Genomic DNA, 19430 nt, shown 5'->3' on the forward strand with positions numbered 1-19430 from the left:
TTTTATTCCCGCGGCTGGTGGTTATGTATAGGTGAGTAGGCAGCCGGCGGCAGCTATTTTCTGGGAGTTCTATTGCAGTGTCGCACGCCGCTTTGCGCTTGGGCGTGTAAAACATTCATATGGCTCTCGCTTGCGGTGCCTGATCAACAAAATCAGCTTCAGATTTTTGCTTGAAGTAAGGGGTGAGTTACCGCTCTTTAAAAAAGAGCGATAGATCACTCACTCACTTTGAAGAACCAGCTCTTTAGATCAGTTCGTGAGCGGATTGCCCATCTCTAATGCTCTTCAACAGTCCACATAAGCACTGATGATGGTTGCATGTAGCAGCCGAAATACGTATCTGCGGACGATATTCGATAAGGGACCATACTTAAATGACGTAGCATTTATGGGGGGAGGGGGGATATCATCATTTTGTGACAAGCTGTGACAAGGGGGGAGGGGGGGTTGGTTTTTGCATGAAAAATGTATTCTAAAAATACACTAAAACATTGCACAAAGTATTGCAGCGAGATCTGGCGAAATGTTTATATCTGTGGAATTCTGAAATCTTCTAAAAGCTCTGCTACATAAACAATCACTTGGATTTCCAAACACACAATCTGTTTTGAATACAAAAAGCGTTGCCTTTTTGGGCTTTGAAAATTACAAGATACTCGTTTCATTTCCAGAATAGTTTATGTGTTTTCTGCAGACATGGATCATTAGACTGGGACACGGTTATATGGGAATAAAGCGATGGTGTTATTTTTCGCTCCCATGCACTTTTCGTTCTTTTTATGGGTCCTATAACAACTGTGTAACTTTTCAGATCGATCGGTGAAACTCCCGATTTGCGCCCGATTTTGAAGCTTCCATCCGATTTTATACGGGAAAAACCACTTTTTCAAAACTATTTCTATAGAGATGTCCAGTTGGCTCCTAAAAATATATCAATACATGATATTTATAGAAAATTTTCCTGGAAAAAACTTCTGAAGACCGCAAGGCGCTACCTTGCTTGTGAAAAAAGATATTCACCCCAGACTGATTGAATATCTGACGAACGGCTCACCATTGAATTTTACTAGCAATACTGCTGCAGCATACTGCTGTTGCAAATTCAACCATGTGATGAGAAATTATATCGCTTCAATTTATCTAGGAGGCTTCCCCGAAGATACTACTTAAGCAAGTTTGCAATAGCAGCATGCTGTAGCAGTGTTGCTGGAACATTTCAATGGTGAGCCGTCCGTCAGACACTCAATCAGTTTGGGGTGAATAGCTGTTTCTGCAAGCATCGTAGCGCCTCACGGTCTTCAGAAGAGTTTTTTCCAGGAAAAATTCCTACAAATATCATGTATTGATATTTTTTTAAGAGCCAACTTGACATCTCTAGAAAATAAGTATTGAAAAAGTGGATTTTTCAAATCGTATGGAAACCTTTTAAAATCGGGCGTTCCACCGATCGATCTGAAAAGTTACACAGTTGTTGTGGGACCCATGAGGAACACGAAAAGTGCATTGGAGCTAACATTTCCATTTTGTCCCACCCTAATGGATCATACTAAGTTGTTCAAACAACTTTACTCCTTGTACCAAAACACAAGCCCTTCGAAACAGAAGATGCAGTCACGAGTCTATAAGTTGTAAATAAATTGAATTAGACACGGTTTTTTTTCAAGTATTTTTTGTATGTATGTTACTACAGTCAGGTTTTTATTACGACCTCGTAAAAAAAACGTGTTAATTCGAAAATCCACGTAAAAAAAAACGCGGTAATTCAAAAATCCGCATAAAACCGCGTTAATTAAAAAATCCGCGTAAAAAAAACCTCGTAAAAAATTCCGCGTATAAAAAACCGCCTAAAAAACCTGACTGAACGTGTTTCTGTACGTTTTTTTCAGAAGCGGAGAGGGGGGGGAGGGGTTAGGTTTTGTGATCAAATGCTACGGAAGGAGGGGGGGGCTTAAAAGTCATGAAAAAATGCTACGTCATTTAAGTATGTTCCCTTAGAGGGTATTCGATTTTTTGTAGTAGAATTAAATGGAAACCTAACCTATTCTCAATATTCTCCAGTACTCCGCCGCAGTTCACTAAAAAGTACATGATTTAGTAAGCAATTTGCTCGTGAGGATATAAAGAGAAAATAGATTTCCACACATAAAACGTCCAAACGTTGTACAAGACCTTATGAGCTGTGTTAAGCCTCGTACACAAATTACGTAACGCTAAAAACCTAGATTTCAGATCCCCCCCTATGTAACGATGTGTTACGTTCGATATGACTCCCCACCTAAAATTACGTAACGTTGGACAACTTGCCCCCTTCCAAATTTGCCATTTTGAGCAAACATCACAGTTACGTAACGGTCTCAACTATTCCCCCCCCCCCCTATGTAACAATAAGTAGCGCGGACTCAACCCCCCCTCCCCCCTTCATGCGTTACGTAGTTTGTGTACGAAACCTTAAGAGGAAGGTTCGAGCATGTGGATATGGGGATTAAATTAAATAAAACGAACGATCAAAACTACATAACATATTTTATTTTACTATCTGTGTTGCTTGCGGATCACTAGGTTCTTTTCGTAGAGCTTCCAACGACGCTGAGAAGGGGTTGTGCTTTCCGCGGACTTGTGAATCGTTGCTTCGGCTTGTAAATTTTACAAACAAGAACTTTCAAGTCTTCGGGCTTTTTTCTCCTTTGCCTTATGAAGAGAGAAATATTCAAGCTATAAAATATTACAGGTTCCGGCCTTTGGGTTAACCAACGAGTATATTGCACAACTCAAAACTCACCGCTAGAATAATTCTTGGCAGCAGGGCTCTACATTTTCGAAACAAAACAATGAAACTGATATACTCGCGCTGTCATTTCGATTCGAACAGTTTCATTTTCCCTCGATTCCTTTCGGCTACTATCAACGAATCACTTCTTCCTTTCTTTCCCTCTTTCTTATTTCGGATCATTTCAAATGAAACTAATGACTGTTTCAATCGACGGAGAGAGTGACAGAGGGAGAGACTCTTTCCTTTCCTTCAGCGTCTCAATTGAAATTAGCACCGCATCGCGTCGTTTAATGGTAGTTTTCTAATACCGCAGGCCGTAGTAAGAACGGCAATGGCATCCAATAAATACGTTACGCAAGTTCCGATCAATATTTCCTTCCTCTTTCCTATATATATACTGTATGGAAGCCTTCTGTCTCCGTCAGCGCTCATTGCCATTTTCAATTGAGATTCGTCATGTGAGAGTGATAGAGATAATCTCCGCTTTCAATTGAAAAGCGTTTGTATCAATTCCAAGCCCTCTAGTTGTCAGAATCACAGCAAGAGCTTTCGACTGTGAGTCATGTGACTCACGAAGTGCTCGTAAATGATACAAGAGCTTTTCAATTGAAAGCGACGGGTCAAAGCGTCACTATAACCTGATAATTGTCAATTGAAAATGACTTAGACAGGCTCTGCTCGGCAGAATGAGTGGAATCGTACAAACAATCTGCTGGGTGCTCTCGAGCTGACAGTAAAGTAAACCTCAAAGTTCAAGACTAAAATTCAGACTGAGATATGACTTGATTTTTATTCAACAATTTCAAACCTTATATAGTGAAAATTTGGTTAAAATTATGTTCTGTAGGGGGTAAAGTAACTAATACTATAATAAAAGGGAATTCCTATACTTGTGTATCTTCTTAGGCCTAGCTTGATTTACTGAACAAAGATAGTGATATTGTTCTATTTCTCTTTTTATCTCAAACGTACTGATTAGAGTTAACATACATGACAAACTTCTTAAACACAGAGAAATACGAATTTCCATTCAACACCAGAATTCAAACATCTACTTCACGCATAGGTGATCCATGCACCACGCATAGATAAGCAGTTGCATAGCAATCTCTCTCTCTCTCTCTCTCTCTCTCTCTCTCTCTACTACGACGCACGCATGCGTATATCAAACCTATACTGTTTACTTAAACCTAAAAGGAGCGCGAAATGTTAAGATCGAACGAGATCTCCATTTTTATATCCTTTTCATTTCATTTTCGTTCTCGTTTAGTCTCAACTTGATTCAACTCGCCTGTTGCTGAGTCAAGTATAAGTTTCAAATAATTATTCTACATGACGATAGCACACGTTGCGTAACAATGTGAAAGTTAGAAGGCGATTGGTTGGATTGGAAAGTTACAAAACCCTTTTTGTGATGCTGTTGATTCAGTACACCCTTTAAATACGTCCTTTTAGAAAATAACTCTTGAGTCTGTCTCTTGATCCCACAAAAGCATGTAAGCGTATTTAGTTTATTTATTTAATGGTTTCGTCAAAATTTGGTGTTTAATCCGTGCATTTTGTATGAACGTCGGCTTAATAAGATGACTAATGGAACATACGTTTGCATTAGAAAAAAGGGGCAAGAGATGCCGATTTTCCATGGGTTTACCTTCACACGCACTGGCGAAACTACCCATGCAGCATGAATCATAGTAACCCAAACGTCAGCAGAAAAAATCTGACAGCTCTCTCCGTCGAACTCTAACAGTGATGGCGACCCCGCCGCGTCGAAAACGGTAATCGTACGGCACTTTGTGGACGCCGTTCCGGTATCTACAACATCTTGGCACTATTGGACAACAATCAGGGCATCGAAAGAAAACCTGCTACTGGACGGCCAACGACCCTGAGCGACAAAAAGCCTCAAAGGAACGAGACCAAAGAAAAAGTGGCTACATTGCTGCGTGCGCTCGGCCGAGAGAACGGTGCAACCGGCCAAACAGTGAATGAAAACCTGGCGAACTTGGACCTTTATGTCCGGAAGCGGCAGTCCCGTCCGTTGGTCTCGGAGTTGCAGGCAATAACGCAGTGGCAGTGGATGAATAAAATGGTCAAGTCGATATTCTCGGCAAATCGCGACGTGGTGGTGGTAATGGACGACGTGACCTATCTCACACTGGAAGGCAATGATTGGCAGGGCACTTCATATTTTACTTCCCCCACGAAGAAAGTGAGCTTCGAGTTGAAATTCATTTCACACACCAAATTCCCCAAAAAGGTGCTGCTGTGGCTGACAATCAGCGGGAGGCCGCTCTTCTTTTGCGCGGGACAGGCCGTGAACGGTTTCAAGTCCACAGAGAACTACTGATCTAATTAGGGTTTGTACACCGTTAGTTTCGTGCGGCGGCGTATACGTCTGGATCAAAGGAGGGCAAAGTCGTTGCATTTCCTTACTTGTGTTATTGTCGGCGGTTACCAGGGATCCCAAGTATACGAACTCATCTTCCACTTCGAGTTAATCATCGTCCATAATCGCCGTCCGTCAGGCGAATATTGCTTTCGACGCAATGATTACTAGTCCAATTCTTCTAAACTCCGCTTTTAGTCTGGCGTAGATTGCTGAACAGTTTTTGAACAGTATGCAAGATGTCTGAACATTCTCTTCGCGCTTCGAAGGGATTCGAGAGTATCCACGATACACACATGAGCAAATTTCTCGAGCCAAGGTAACTTTAATGAGTCATGTTATCCGGAAAACCGCAGTCGTGCATTATTATCATAGCTGGTCTCGATCAATTGCCTTGAAGTCCACGTAGACGCGATGTGCGGGCACGTTGTATTCCTGGCATTTCTGAAGGATCTGCCGAAGAGTGAACATTCGATACGTAGTAGGGCATGATTGCGTGAAGCCCGCTTGATACTGTACTACTTAAGGAAGTAGACGGCGGAGAAGTATCTGAGAGAGAACTTTGTAGATGGCGTTGAATAACGTGATGCCGCGGTAGTCTCGCATTGTAGCCGATTGCGTATTTTATAGATTGTGTGTATAACTTCTTCCAGCCATTCCTCCGGTAGTCTCTAACAAATCCGGAAAATTATCTAATGGAGTGCCTTTTTACCGTGTTTATGTTCTGCCGGCAGTCTGTCCTTACCTCTATTGTTCTGCAGTGACTTCATTTTCTATTTGATCTACAGAATATCGAGAACTGACACACTGTCATCGTTGTAGCTCTTTTCATTGCTTGTCTATTAAGGTGGTCATCGAAGAACTGCTTTCATCTGACGACCACTCCGCGCTCGCTTCTGCTCTGGTTTCCCTCTACGCGTGTCATTAGCTTGAAACAGTTGATCCAGTTCTCCACGATCACTGTCCTCCTGCTGGAGCTTTTTTCTCCTCAGGTTCGTGGTCAACTCGTTCTGAGCTCGTCGATATTTGGTAACGTTCGCTTTTGTGGCGATGCATGGATAGTTTTTCCAAGCTTTCTTTTTCTCTACATCGCTTGCTGGCATTCTCCGTTAAAAAAGTCATTTCGTCGACCCGAGTTTAGCGCACCTCTCCGATGGTCGAATGCAGTTTACTCCATCCATCGCCGAGAGTTGAAGCACATAGTTCCTCCGTGCAAGGTATTACCTTGCAAAGTAGGCGCCTGTAGTTCTCGGCAGCCTGTTTTTGTTTCAGGTAGAGGGAAAGTTTGTTGCCAAACCCCGGAGGAGCGTATGTTTTAGATATTTGAGAAAAACTGGTCATCAATGAGAACGTGGTCAATTAGGTTTGTTGTTCGGTGGTTAGGTGATCGGCATTTTAACGGGGACAAAAGGTACTTCTAATCATCAGGTCTACCTTCGTGTGGGCAGTGCAGGTTGATGATGCTGTGGTTGGAGAAATTACCTTTAATTCCTGCATTCTGCCCATCACACAAAAATCCGTTCCCAGCTCGGTGGTTGTTTCACCGCTCTAGTAAAACGGGGCCTTACCGTCGCGAACTTTCCATACCTTCTCACTTTTGCGAAAGATCTCCAGCAGAGTCGCGATGTCGAATTTGCGGGATTCCAGCTGCTCAAGCACCTCTCTGTCTCCGTTCCAGGTACTGAGCTTCCACTCGTGGTCCATATGTTGTTGCCTAGGTTCATGCCGAATGATCCAAGTTCTATTTTATTGATTGTTCGCAGTGTTATTGTCCAATTACCTTACTACCACGCTACCGAGTCTCGTGCTGGGTTGACCATCTTGGCTTGTGACCGAGACAACACGTTCGAGCCGCTCGCTCCGTCGTAGACGCTGTCGTGAGCCGCCCCTAACATGGGAAACACGCTAAGAAAGGCTAGACTTTCGTTCGAGGAGGTCAGCCTCTCTCCTCCTTTCTTGTCAGCGTAACGTATGAGGAAAAAATTCCGAACAAACTTTCAATTCCAAATTAAATTCTTGCGCAACGTAGTTTTCTATACTTGTTTGTTTATTCAAGTAATGTAACTCATTAACAAACCTCATAGGAAAAATTCAGCTCCACATCGCGCTGATTTCTTGATCCTCCTTGGTACTTGCTTTATAGCTTCCTGAATTTCGGAGGTTTCAATTGTTTTGAGCTCCTTCTTGATTTTTCTATCAAATAATCGACGTTTTTTGCTCTGTAACCTTATGGTAGACCATTCGCTTCAAATTTGCTCAGACAGTTTTAATAGACTGCAGCTGTGGCACGTTTTGAGGATTAAATTCTTTCGGAATAAACCCGATATTGCCTTGCCGCTAATCCGCTGAAGTAGCATTAGCATAGTGTCAAGTGTGACAATGCAAGGTCTGGCTAAAACACTACTTTGTCATTTTTATGGTACTTATATTCTAAGTTCTGAACCCAATTCATGCAGATTCACCGTTTTCGGATCAATCTTATTTTTATTGCCCACCGGCCAGGCGTTTCCGCTCTCAATTTCGCTCGAACATTGCTCTCGTGCAAAGTGTGTTTCCTAATGGCCCATAATGGGGTCTATTTTATGTCTGTAAGGGCACATACTGATCGCACGCACTGCCCAGCCACTTAACACAATCAACCAAAAAATAGAGCCCAGAGACCCTTGATCGATCCCGAACACTGTTTTAAAATCCAAAACGACGATTTCGAGTCTGGATTAGAGGCCTAACGACTTCTGGTTTTTGGAAAAACAGCCTAAAGTGGCCAAATACTCTCCAATAGGGAAGGTTTGGAAATATGTTAATGCTCAGAGGTCGTGAATCGACGCAGGATGCCGTTTAGCAATCCAAGATAGTTGAATTGGCAGAGAAATGTGCCCTCGAGTTTTGGATAAAGTTTCCGTTTTTCATTTAATTGCGTGCGTGCGTGCGATACGTTTGTGTTTTTTTTTCCATTTTATAAACACTGAAGTGCATGTGTGAATTAATATCACATCAATGTGTCTTACAATACCAATAAATGGTTTGAAACATCAGAACTGTGATCATTGTACTGCGCCTGTGAATACCTTGGAGATATCTGCTAGAAACCAACAACCATTTACAGTATTCTTCCACAAATCTTATCTATCCCATTGCATAACCAGCTGAGCCACTAATTATTGCACGAAGCCAACTAAATTCAATTTCACGTCTTGCAAATTCACAATCAATGCAATACCTTTTAAGGAAATTGATCAAGGGATTCCCTTTGGCTCAGGTCGAAAAGCGCAGCATAGATTACATTTGCCATGAAAACAGATGAACCAATAAACCCAAATCAACAAAGCCGTAAACCAGAATTGACTGCAGCAATTTTAAGGAAAGTGCTCGAGGTAAGGACTAAATTTAAAAGGCTCAAAATTGTCCATTGTAACCGCTTTCCTTTCGGCGTCGTGGAGGTAAACGACGACGAGTGCGGCCTAACCAATTCAATCCGAATCTGGTGGGATGTCTTCATTCGCACAGGACAAGCTATGAATGAGGAACTATTCCCTCTGCTGCCTGTTGGTTCAGCTGGCCTTTTTTCGGCCCGTTTGCAGCACGAAACTCTCTCTCGAGTGGCAGAAGGAGGAAGTTATTATACGAATTAATTGATGTGTAAATAGTTGGAAACGTAATACGGGCATGGGAATGTTTGAATAGGCTGCTGCCTGCCGCCCAGGAGTCGCTATAATCGAGCGGTCTTTACCTGAGCCGCACGGTAGGCAGGAATGTGGCTGGCGAAATTTACCAAACTGCGGCCGAAATGTGCAAACTGCAAAATGATCAATCCCTTTACCTTTCGTTGGTGATTGTTGCGACACTGTGTATTAGGTGTGTTATTTCAATTATGATATTAATTAGCATCCTGCTCTGTCACTTTTCCGCAGAACAAAGTGGTGCTATATCAAGCGAATCATTACAGTCGAGAATTAGTGACAGTGATCCGTGATGAATTCCCTTTTCTCTTAGCTGGTCCACGCGATGCGCATAGTGGGACAGTGAAATTCAAATCTGGGCAGAAATTGGGAACGACTGAGCTGTTTGAAGTTAGCAAATAAATTTCACTTCGTTCCACCGTGCGACTGAAAGGACAACCTTTCCCGCGGGTCGCGTGAAAAAATTCGATTTGTGCACGGAAAAGGTGCGCCGCTATCGCTGGATTGGTATGTGTGCATCCGAGAAGGACAGAAAAGCGGAGTGACACAAAAGTATGAAGCTGTAATCTGCAATGTATAAAATTTTCAAAGGAATCAGTCATTCGTAAAAAATGGAAATCATCAAATCATCATCAAGCGGTGCAGCGGAGTGTGGCCAACAGAAAAAGGGAACGTACAACTTCGAAAGACCCGATGGAAGTCGACAACAGCATTACGTCCACGTGTGCCGTTGAGAGCGCGGGTGCATGGTAAAATGATGTACGAAAAATGTGCGATGGCTGGGAATGTTAGAGTCGAAGTTAATATCAAGCGTTATTTATTCAGTTTTATATTGATGAATTAAAGATAAAAAAATACAAGTTTTTGTTTTATGACTTAATAAAATCGGACTTTGTGTATCGAACTTTAAATGCAAATGGTGCAAAGTTAACCGCTAAAGTTCCAGAAACAACCGAAATAATTCTTCTACTTCAAAACTGTACGTCGTAGAACCATACTTTACGTATAAACTTGATGTGAAATTTGGCGATAAAAATTTTTTCAAACTGCTTTATTCATACATTAATAGTCCTTGACTGGTAAGTTTTTCTTGATAGATTTTCATTTTGGTTTAGGGTAAGATTGAAAAAAATCTCAGTTCGCGCTCCATAATATGCAAATAATAGTACCAAAATATTGAACAAGGTTAAAAAGTTTTGCTGATTATATTTACCTATAAAAATTGTCATCGATTATTGCTTCAGAGACAATTGAAACATAAAGAATATTTCCGTGGAACTCGGATTTACGAAAGAAATTCTTGTTTTTTTTTTTTTTTTTTGTTAAGAGCTCCCGAAATAACTCCCTTCGATTTAATCTGCCATCAGCGAAAAATTGAATATCATATTTCCGAATCACTTAGTTTTTTTCCCTCAAGCAAAACGAAAAAAAACCACCGCCTATGAAAATATTATGCTTTGCATTTTCAACTTTGCTACGTAGTGCTACTGCTGCTGTATGACGATGGCTTTTCTCTGTGCATACATATTTGCCAACATTATAAAATAGCCTAACCCGGAAGGCCTATCCTTTAATGCTGGCACCCACGACGCAGTCCGCACTGATTCTGTATGCGAAGGCAAGTCGGGCGTGAACGCTCCACTTCGGTTGGCCGCTGGTGTAAGAAGCTTAACATTCTTTTGGGGATATTTTTTTTCGTCGATGGAAAAGATTTTTTTTTCTTGCTTCGCTTCCGCATGCATAAACAGTCACAACCGGAAGCGGTGGAGGGGTGGGCTCTGGATTGAGGCGAAAAAAGATGATTCGGTTATTAAAATGTTTGGCTAAGTTGTGTGCTTTGCGACCGAGCCTTGAATGGATCGAGAAGTAAATCTGTTAAAAGCCTGAAAAGAGAGGACATTATCGTTGAAACGAAGGGTAATTGTGAGATTTTTAGACATGGAATTGCGTCTTTCTGCAACATAGTGGCGCAAATTAAAAAAACCGAAAACATCGAGAGCTTTCATGAAAATTGCCCACTTCCAAAGGTTAAAATTTAATCAGTTTCTAATGGATTTCCTGGTACTTGGGAAGCACCTTCCACAGCGCTGGAGCTAAGAACTCCCGTGTTTGTGGGAATGACCAGTGTCACTATTGTGACACACCAATGACACTTTTTAAAATCTCACAATTACTGTATTGAAGTAGTTTTTATGTTTTTGCTACTTGCCAAAACGTTGCTGATAATAATGAAGACTTATTTTTTTATACAGAATTATTTTTAAGAAGTACGTTAAGAAGTGCCAATGGTGATGTCACAATATTCGCACTCGACAAGCCTTATTATTTTCTGAGAAACAAATCTATGTTAAGGATTTTTAGGACCTCTTCTTCATTGCATAGATGTAGAGCTGCGGTCACACATTCTATAATGTACAAGGTGAGAAAATCCAACATTGCCTCAAGAACGTGATTGTGGCCTTGAAAAAGGCTGATAATAAGTTGTTTTTGGCAGGAGGAATAAAACAATTTATTTTGAACTAACGTATTTCGTAACAACTTTACAACTTTACAGCTTGGCTAGCTCTCCTGGTAACAACCATGGTGCATTAGTCTGAGTTTGGTTGCTTCACCGCTTGTCTTCGTTGCCATCTTAACGATATGCTTGTTGACCGTTATACAGTTGACGAGGAACTAATGTATTTCGCGCACAAGGTTAGTTTGTATATCTACAAATAGTGTGCAGTGCAGTCCGTCCTCTTTTTCGAATTCACTAATTCTATTACCTACGCCGCGTCGCGTGCTGGTTGAGTTAGTTCTCTCTGAAGGTATTTGAGAAAATCTGATGGGTTTTTCCATCACACAGGAGCAGTTTTGTTCATCGTCACATTGTTCACAAGTTACATTGTCTGGTCATGACCGGGTTTAATTCGGAGTAAATTGAATTCATCATCTTCTGCGTTATGGAAATTATGAGCGTTAGAGCTGGAGTACCAATCGATCTAGCGTTGCTGCAGAAGCGTTGGAATTGGCGGGGAATGCTGTTGATAATGAAACAAGAATCATCCCACGTCATTGGAAGTTATCAATTCGCAATGACGAGGAATTGAACAAGCTTTCATCCGCCGTCATTATTACCCAGGGAGGTATTCTGCCGTACATCCAAACTGTTCTTTTCCCGAAGAAAACGGAAAAGAAAGCATGACTCGATAAATTCTTAATTTTTCAAAAACTTAAACCAACCGTCCTTTTAAGGACGACCACATATTTTCAATTAAAGCAGTTATCTAACCAGCAGTCTAATTAAAATTGAAAAATGACTTATCATTAACATCGAGTAGGATTCTGTTTCACACACGCTGTTTTTTTTTTCGTTACTACGACCACTTTTTTAACTTTCTGTGACAGCGGTGAAGTGTTCCTACACGGTGACATAAAAGTCCGGTCACACTTTTTTGGGGTCGCCTGTAGCCTACACGTTGCATCTCTCTGGTGCCATCTATATGTCAAATGAAAGGGTTAACTTTGCTGCCCAAAGTGGCAGAGTTTCGTTTCTGTGCAGTTTGTTTACATTGAGTTGTGAGCCATGGCAGAGTTAAGAGCAGCTGTTATCGCTGAATATGTGAAAGGGTACAAACCCGGGCACATATTCTTACACCTAAAACCGCTCGGAATCAACCGGAAATTCGTGTACCGGACCATAAATCGGTACCTAGAGACCGGAGGCATCGAGGACACGGCACGATCTGGACGACCAAAGTCTGTGAGAACTCCAAGGCTGAAAAAGATTATACGAGACCGGATTCGCCGGAATCCCGCCCAATCTGCACGGAAGCTGACCAGGAACCTTGAAATGAACCGAGAATCAATCCGCCTGCTTCTGCGCAAGGATTTAAAACTTACACCGTACAAAAAACAGGTGGTTCATGGGGTTACCAAAGCTACAAAGGACAAGAGGTATCAACGGTCGCGGGAGTTGCTCGGTTGGCGCGCAGATGACGAGATTATTTTTTCGGACGAGAAGCTGTTCGTTTTGGAGCAAACAGTCAATCGCCAAAATGATCAAGTTTGGAGTGTGAGCCTCCAGCAAGCTCCTGCGGACAAGCTGAACGTTTCCCGGTTCCAAAATAAGACGTCAGTGATGGTTTGGAGAGCCATTTGCAATAGAGGTAAACTGCTTCTTATTTTTATCGATAAAGGGGTCAAAATCAACGCAGCGTTATACCTGGACACGGTTTTGAATAAAAATGTTCTGCCTCAAGCTGAACTATTGTTTGAAGACGATTACTACTGCTTCCAGCAAGATGGCGCCCCATCCCACACCGCAAAGGTTGTTCAGGCGTGGTGTGAGAAAAACTTGACCGATTTTATTTCGAAGAATGAATGGCCTCCATCGTCTCCGGATCTGAATCCACTGGATTATTTCGTGTGGGGATACATGATGTCGAAGCTGAACGACTATAAAGTAACAAATTTGGAGCAATTCAAGCGAGTTATCACGAAAATCTGGGACGAGATGCCGATGGAGCACGTGCGCGCCGCTCGCGACGACTTTCCGAGACGTCTGAAGCTGGTTCGATCAGAGAAAGGTGGTGTAATTCCGAGATATCGTTTGTGAAGTATCTTTATGAGTTACTGAATAAAGCTATGAAAGCCAGATTCAGATTTCCGTCTTATTATTTGAAATATTGAGATTTTCCTGTGTGACCGGACTTTTTTGTCACCCTGTATAACAGTATTCCAGTAACCTCCAACATTATTTCCGAATGGCTTCAAGTTAGTCGAACAACGCTTCTCTTCAAGGTTACCAATCGTTCAATAGAAAAATAGGTTAAAAAACAATTCTTCTTGAATGTTAAAAAAGGCTATTCGTTCTAAAGCGAATCTTTTATCTTTTGTAGAAACGGAACACGGTGCTCCCACAGACCGTCTTCTCTCTCTCTTTTTATATAATCAAAATGAACCGTTGTCCGTATGTCAGGATTAAATTCAAGAACGGATCAGCGGATCGGCGTGAAAATCTCAAAAAATAAATTTCTGTATATCACATGAACTAATCAAGCAAATGGAGGTTTTTGAAAACAAAAAAATTGTTAATGGTGGTTTGACACCTCTCCTTTTTTTGGAAGAGAGGGCTCCCATACAAATGAAACCCCAATTTCTACATAACTTGAGGACTAATCAAGAAAATAAAGCCAAATTGGAAATGAAGAGGTTCTAGAGGGCAATACACGTCTTCATGATGATTTGATACCCCTCCCTCTTCTAAAAGGCAGGGTTTTCATACAAATGAAACCCAAATTCCTGCATAACACAAGACCTAATCAAGCAAATGGAACCAAATTTGGCAAATGGGGGTTTTGAAGGCAAGAAATATTTCTTTGGTGGTTTGGCACCCCTCTCTCGCCTGGAAGGGAGGGCTCCCATACAAAATGAAACATAAATTTTTGCATAACACAAGAACTGTTCAAGCGAATGAAGCCAAATTTGGCATGTAAAGGTTTTCTATGGTAATCGAACACCGCTTCCTCTTCGGAAAGGGGGGATCCAATCTTAATGAAATACAAAATTCTACAGAAATCGAGGTGTAATCAAGCAGATGGAACCAAATTTGACATGAGAAGATTTTAGAAGGCAAGACATGTCTCTTGCGGTGGTTTGGTACTCTTTCCTCCTCTGGAAGTGAAGGGATACCATACAAAAAAAACGCAAATTTCTAAATAATTCTAGAACTAATCAAGTAAATGAAACCAAATTTGACAAGAGGAGGTTTTTGGAGTCAAGATATGTTTATATAGTGGTAGATTCCCCTCCGTCACAAATTCCTACATAACTCGAGAACTAATTAGGCAAATGGAACCAAATTTGGAATGTGAGGATTTTAAAGTGAGCAATTCTCGCTGAAACCGTCCCACTGGTGACATAAGGTCTTAAAAACCTAAATTAATCCACCTAGCAGTCAGACTCAGCCTTTCTCATTCAAACTTATTATTTGTAAAAATAGATTTACATGAATGCTTAAAACCAATAAAGGTATTTATATTCACTCATTGGGTTCTAAAATATTGATGTTGTAATTGAAGTATAAAATATGATATTTGACGTAATGTTAGTGCTTAAGAAATAGCAAAATTAAAGAAATTGCTCTTAATATCGAACAATTTAATCACGAGCGATACCGGGAACGCTGAGCCCATATATATTGATTAAAGCAGGTATAGTGATGAACTTTTCAACAGCATATCAAATTCTTATGAAGTATGTTATTTGAAGGTTTGTGATTTTTTTTTTGCAAGATTTGAACCACTGCGACCATTATTTTGATCTTTTGTGGTAAAAGTTTGAGATATGAATCGTTTGTATGACACTAGTTAAGTTCAAATGAGTCGTGTAATACTTGAGATAATAGACTTTCGTTGTTTTAACAATTTAATACATAACGGTTGCTTAAGTTTTATTACAATCAAATGAAAAGGGAACGTATAGGGCAGCCAAACTTTGAAACCACGTGTTCAATCATAATTCATCACTTAACCCTTAACTAGCCCGTTCATCTGATATCAATATTATTCTAAGATAATGAAGTTTCGTGATTTTCACCTTTCGATACATTACAGACGAAGTTACGGTCCGATTACAGCAAAATTCAATAGGGTGTTATGAGGCAACTAGACCTTTCATTTGACACTAATTTTGTGGAAATCGGTTCAACCATCTCTGAGAAAAGTGAGTGAGTCCAAGTAGTCTTCGGAATATGTTTCTTTTCATAGCTGGATTTCACATTTTTAAACATAACAGGCAAAGTAGTTACCCGTTTGCAAAAAAAAAACGATAGGGTCTTATGGGACAACAAGACCTTTCATATGACACTGATTTTATGAAAATCGGTCCAGCCATCTCTGAGAAACATGAGTGAGATTAGATAGTCTCCAGAACACGTTTCTTTCATAACTTCTGAACCACACGTTCAATCTTCGTAAAATTCAAAAGTTAAGGGTTTTTTAGGTAGCCCGTTTATTTGAAACCAATTTTGTTCAAATCGGTTGTGTATTTTCTGAGATATTGATGTTTCATAATTTTTACATTTTGATACATAACTTTAAAACTATCAATCAGATTACAATAAAATTCAATAGAGTCTTATATGGCAACTAGACCTTTCATTTTCACAATTAATTTCATTGAAATCACGACATTCGGCCCTTTTGATACACGACATTCGGCTCTTTGAGCACTTTTATACCTTTGGTTTTTGCAGTGATTGCTATACCTTTCTAGGAGAAAGGCAAAATATGAAATGATAGAAATGTATTTTTATTTCAACTTCAATCCTGAGCAAGGCCGCATACATTGAAATAGTACAATATCAAATTTAAATGATGTTGAGGTCACATATTTTGATCGTAGCTATACTGCCGCTCATAGCAAGTCCGTCCCATTTGCGTTTTGGTGCTAACGAGAAAACAGCAATTGAAAATCGTAACACTTTAGGTGAAATATTGCACTCAAAAACAAGACCACCAACAAAATTTAGTACAGCAATGATAATCTAACACTTTTCCATCATAAAACTTGCATTAACACCGAAATTTGATTAAAATTTGTTGAAAATCATAAGCTGGGACTCACATGCGATTACTTTTACGGTACGTAGCCAGAATGATAGCAAGTCAGTCCCATAGCCGGCTACGACCGTTGATAAAAAACAAACCACTGCAAATCGTTGGCGGTGCTATAGCTTGCGTTTGGAATAAATCCATCGCTGGGTCAATTCAACCTTCTCTCGTGCTTCATTAAACAAGTTTTTTGTGAGAAGCATAACACAATGTTCCAACTGCGCCGCTCAAAATAAAATTAGATTTTGTTTTTACATTTGATACCTACTACTGATAAATTCAAAATCTGTTTAGGTGCAAAAACTTGTTCTAAATTTTCCTGAGAGCAGTCACAAGTTCGTGACTCCGGACAGCTTCCACGTAGCAGTGAAAGCAAATATGAAAGAACACCTACAGCTTAGGAGAATGTTTGCTCCGTTAAAAACAGCTAAGTAGCGTACCGAAGTATTTGATATGACTGACAAATTGTTCAAAACGAAATTCACGGCAATAATTGAACAACCCTTGCTCACTTCTTTACATAAAATACGGATAAAGTACGAAAAGTAGTATTTACTTAAGAATGCTTTAACTAACAACACAGTGACACACCTAAAGCGTTCACTATCAACAAACAACAGCTGAAGGAAGCTACTGGTGGAAACTTTGTCTTGAAGAAAACATTGTACTATCAGCTAGAGCCACACGATGTAGAACGCGTAAAATTCAATCAAACCTCTTATCGAATATCACTTGGTACATCCAATTCTAAACCTGAAGACCATAAGTTGTGGTGAATATCACATTTTTCATAATCATTATTGGCTGTGGGGTTAAATTGCGAAGATTTTTCCAATGGGACCGACTTGCGATCACTTTTGCTATGGGACAAACCGACTTGCTATTTTTTTCATAGTTCCTCAGAACAAAGTATTCAAAAATATTTGTTCTATCGAAAGTAGATATAAAAAGAAATTGATTCCATAAATAAACTCAAAATTTATAAAAATGCAATTGGGACGGACTTGCCATGAGCGGCAGTATAGTTCTAAACAGTCTGCGCGTTACGTTTCTTTCTATTTGAAAGTTGAACATGTTTAAATATTATGTTTAAGGGTTTAAAAGCCCATTAACTTGAATTCAACTATGTTCATAGCTTCTGAGATATAAGAGCGACATTCTGACGCAGCGCCAAAACTAAAAGTTTGATTACAATGAAATTTAATAGCAACCTTAGCGGCAAATAGACCCTTCATTTGACACCAAGATAGAAAGAATCGGTCAGACCATCTCTGAGAAAAGTGAGTGCGAAAAAAAGGTGCACATACACACGTACACACCCACACACAAACATATACACCTATACATGCATACATGCATAAAATGCTCGATTCGTTGAACTGAGTCGAGTAGTATATGACATTCGGCCATTTGGATCACTTTTCTACCTTTTAATTAGCCAGTGATCGTTAGGAGACACTCAATATGTTTACTCTCATTATGTGATTTCACATTTATATTAACAACGGACGAAGTTACAAACCAATTACAATGAAATTCAATAGCAACCTATGGGGCAACTAGACCTTTCATTTGACACTAATTTTGTGAAAATCGGTTCAGCCATCTCTGAGAAAAATGAGTGAGTTTAAACAACCTCAGGATAACTTTTCTTTACATAACCTTTGAACCATATGTTCAATCATAACGAAATTCAAAAGTTAAGGGTTCTGGGGACAGCCCAATCATTTGAACCAGTTTTATTGAAATCGGTCGTGTGGTTTCTGAGATATTGATGTTTCGTGCTTTTTACATTTTGATACATAACCTCTAAACTAAAAATCCGATTACAATGAAATTCAATAGCAACAATAGGCGCAACTAGACCTTTCATTTGCAATTAATTTTATGAAAATCGGTTCAGCCATCTCTGAGAAAAGTGAGTGAGAAAAAAAAGTTGCACATACACACACACACATCCACACATACACACATACATACATACATACAGAAAATGCTCAGTTCGTCGAAAGAAGTCGAGTGGTATATGACATTCGGCCATTGGGACCACTTTTATACCTTCGGTTTTTCCAGTGATTGCTATACCTTTCTAGGAGAAAGGCAAAAAGGATATTTTTGTCTCTAAGTGATAAAGTTTTTTGAAGAGTTGAATTTTGAGCAATTCTTGATTTTTTTATTGATTTATTTGTCTTAAATTTATCATTGAACCCCCAGCAACCAGCACGTCAATTCAAAGAGAAATGATAAAGCTTTCATTTTAAGTCGAAAAAAATTGGCCGCCATCTTAGATCTTGGCGCCATCTTGGATTTTATCAGACAAACGTGCTTTTGAGCAAGTTCGCAACCACCGATTTTGAATTTGACACCACCATTGAAAAGCTATGAAAAGGCTTTAAGATACATTCAAAAAATTAGGTGAACAGCGGGTTTAACTTGCAATTAGGTCACTTTTTGAAATCAAGCTTCGAACAGTTCAACACATGATGCGCGGCCTAGATGGCAGTCAATGTTTTTCGGCTTCAATGAAAGCGCTATCAAAAGCAAAGCCTTGGTGCTACATATCGTATCGGAACTCGACCTTTTGTTTAGCTATACACAGACTTCACAGCCGACTGTTAAATGTACAGGACAATTGCGGGGCTAGCGCTATGATCCTACTGACATTAACAGTCTCTCTCCGGGACTCGAACATACGGCAACTGGCTTGTTGGGGAAGTATCGTACCTCGAGACCAGTTGGGAAAGCTCTATCATTTATGTTTAAAATGACGTGCTGGTTGCAGGGGGTTCAATGACAAATTCGAGAGAAATAACTCAATGAAAAAAATCAGGAATTGCTCAAAATTCAGCTTTTCTAAAAACCGTTTAACCGCTTTGTGCTCGAGGGGTCCATCAATATGAACAACTAAGACGGTTTTGTCATTTTTCCCTACTTTCAATCTTTTAGACACAAAAATATCCTTTTTCAAAGACCTCATGTCACCAGTGGAACGGTTT

This window comes from Wyeomyia smithii, chromosome 2 (genome assembly GCF_029784165.1).
Source record: "Wyeomyia smithii strain HCP4-BCI-WySm-NY-G18 chromosome 2, ASM2978416v1, whole genome shotgun sequence".
Classification (NCBI taxonomy): domain Eukaryota; kingdom Metazoa; phylum Arthropoda; class Insecta; order Diptera; family Culicidae; genus Wyeomyia; species Wyeomyia smithii.